This window comes from Lagopus leucura, unplaced genomic scaffold, assembly GCF_019238085.1.
Source record: "Lagopus leucura isolate 7727_CA_CO unplaced genomic scaffold, USGS_WTPT01 Super-Scaffold_100045, whole genome shotgun sequence".
NCBI lineage: Eukaryota > Metazoa > Chordata > Aves > Galliformes > Phasianidae > Lagopus > Lagopus leucura.
This window is the reverse complement of record NW_024962292.1, coordinates 543,030-545,767: the sequence shown is the minus strand read 5'-3', so window position 1 is coordinate 545,767 and position 2,738 is coordinate 543,030. Positions and strand designations below refer to the sequence as shown.

The 2,738-nt window shown below is 60.8% G+C and overlaps 1 protein-coding gene across 1 annotated transcript in view; it reads left to right on the top strand.

The window, feature by feature from the left end:
• Nucleotides 1-2,216: 2,216 nt before the first annotated feature.
• RGS19 (regulator of G protein signaling 19) overlaps nt 2,217-2,738 on the top strand; it is a 12,297-nt gene continuing 11,775 nt past the window's right edge. The window contains exon 1 of the mRNA XM_042884761.1: nt 2,217-2,243. The gene's annotated coding sequence lies outside the window, so the exon portion shown is untranslated. The remainder of the gene's footprint in view (nt 2,244-2,738) is intronic.

Here is a 2,738-nt window from a genome sequence, read left to right as displayed (position 1 = left end):
ATCAGCTGGGAACTGCAGGAGGGAGTGACCCTCTGCTGTTCCAGCAAGGCTGGGATTGCAGAGTGCTTTGGAGCTGCGGTTTGAGCAACTGCTGACAGGATTTCACCATCAAATGCTGCGTTGCAAACCCACCGGGAGCCACGCTGTATCTCAGTCCTGACACAGGCTGACTCCCCTCAGCTATTCATCAAAAGAGGCTTCCTGCTCCCTAGCAGCCTGCTTGGAGTTCCTGGAGCTCTTCAGGGTGTGCAGTGCTTTGTGCTTTCCCCATGCGATCCGAGCTGAGGATGCCTCACTCACCCAGCACCGTCCTACGAGACCTCCATCAGCAGTGCCAAAAATCAGCAAATCTGGGCGCACTGAAGGCGCCGCTCTCAGTCTGGAAGCACCCACGGGGAGGGAGAGGAGCGAGACCTCATCGCAGCCTTACAGCACTTGAAAGGAGCTTAGAAAAAAAGATGCAGAGTGGCTTTTCACATACTTCAATAGAGAAGGGACGAGGGGGGTGGCTTTAAGCGAAAAAGAAAGGAGATTCAGGTTAGGCACTCTTCGAAACTCATCGCTCGGAGGGCGGAGAGGCACGGCAGCGCGGTGCCCCATCCCTGGAGCTGCGGACGGCTCTCGGGGCCGGGGGAGCCCGAGCTCAGCCGCCTCCTCCCGGGGAGCCGCTGCCGGCGGAGTCGGGCGGCACCTGCGGGTGGGTTCCGCAACTGCAACGCGACCCCGAGCCCCGCGGGGAGAGGAGCCGGGTGGCAGCGGGGCGGGTAGGAGGATTTTTTCTCCGTCCGCCTTTTTTTTGTTGTTTTTTTTTTTTTCTCCATCCCAAAGGCTCGAGAGAATCCCACAAAGCCGCAATCCCGAATGTTGGAGTGGGATTTCTGCAAATCCCGAATGCTGTAAAGCAGTTCCTGCGGACGCAAGAGGCTTTGCAGGAGTTTCAGGCTCCGAGCTTGGTCAAGTGCTAAAGCGAACCTGCTCTGAAGAACTGGGAAAGCTCCAACAGGACATGTCCTGCTTCGGCCATGGAGGGCCTTGGGCACATCATCCCTGAGCAAACTCCTGTTCAGCAGCGTGCTGGAGAGGGAAAAGCAGGAAAAATAGGAAAATCCAACAAGGAAAGTGTTGATATGGCAGGAGATGCCCGTGCAGGAGAAGTGCGCTCTGCTCTCAGATGCTGCTCGCGTGGGATGGGGCCACATTCAGTGTTTGCAGCTCAGCAGCCACGTGTGGAGGCCCTGTTCTCAGTGCTTCCCCCCACGTAGCAGAGTGCATGTCTCAGGGATTGAGATAGGCGGCGGTTCGACCATTTTCTCTCCCAGGGAAATGGGTTTTCATGAGGTTTTAAATAATAAAATGGGATCATTTCCCCGCCTGGCGAGAGCATGAAATTTTTATGCCTCCTTTTCTCTCTCCAAGTTTTATCGTCCTTTATCTTTAGCAATGCATCACCCCCCTTTAATAAATAAATAAATAACACAGAAATTCAGGGCAAATCACTCCGCTCCCAGCAGTCCCATGCACCCACGGGGCAGGGGTGCCTCCAGCTCCTTCCCTTCCCCAGGCATCTGGGGAAAGCCTCAATGGGAGAGCAGAGGTGGGGCATTTTCCCCCTTGTGCCCCCCATAGCACAGAGATGGTCTGGGTGATGATGCTGGGGGTGATGCTGGTGCCGGGTGTCAGTGCTGCGTGCTGCTTTGGGGTGCACAGTGCTGAGTGCTGGGGAAAGGCAGTGGGTTCAGGATGCTGGTGCAGGGGGTTCCAGTGCCCTGCGCTGGCACAGGATGCCTGCATCGGGCTGCCGGTGCTGGATGCTGCTACAGGACTCCGGGTGTGAGATATCAGGATGGGGTGTGCAGTGATGGCTTACAAAGGTGCTGGACGCACAGTGCTGCTGCAGGATGCTGTACCTGGTGCAGGATGCAGTTCGGGTTCGGGTGCTGGTGCCGGTGCCGGCCGCACACACCGGACAGCCGGTGTAGGGCACGGGACCGGGCGCTGCGTGCGCGCGCGCGCGCGTTTGTGTGTGTGTGTGTTTTGACGTGAGGAAGTGCCAAAGCTGCAATTGCTTTAGGAAGTCAATCGCAGGGGCCGGGGGACGCGTGCGCAGTGCAGCCGCTCCGCTCCGCTCCGCTCCCGCTGCCTCTCCCTCTCCCTCCGGTGTCGAGCCCGGGGGCAGCGCACGGGCGGCGGCCGTGGGCACGGGGCAGCGGACGGCGCTGCTCGACGGCGCGGATGCCCGACCCGTGAGTAACCCACGGCCCGGCCCGGGGGATGCCGGGGGCTGGGACGGAGGGGGGGGGGGGGGGAAACGACGACGACACGGACCCGCCACCCCCGTGCATTGCCCGGCCCACCCCCTGCAGGCTGCGGCCGGACCCCTTTTGCATCCCCATCCTTGTAACGCTTCCCCCGCCACCCCTCCGTGCGCGCTCCCCCCTGCACGCACCCCCCTTTTGCGTGATCCCCCCTTTCTCCATGATTCCCCTCTTCTCCATGACCGCCCCCCCTCCCCAACCCTCCCCACCCGTTTCCCACGCATCTCCCCCTTTTCGTGCATCCTCCCCTTTTCCTCCTCCCCTCTCCGGGCACATACACTGAGCACCGCGGGGCGCTGATGGAGAGGGAGTGTGCGTCCGTGTGTCCGTGTGTCACCGCTTGTCACCGGCCCCGTGCGCGAGGGGCGACAACGCGATGCTCTGTGGGGCGGGGGCATAGAGCACACCGGATCGGGACCGGGA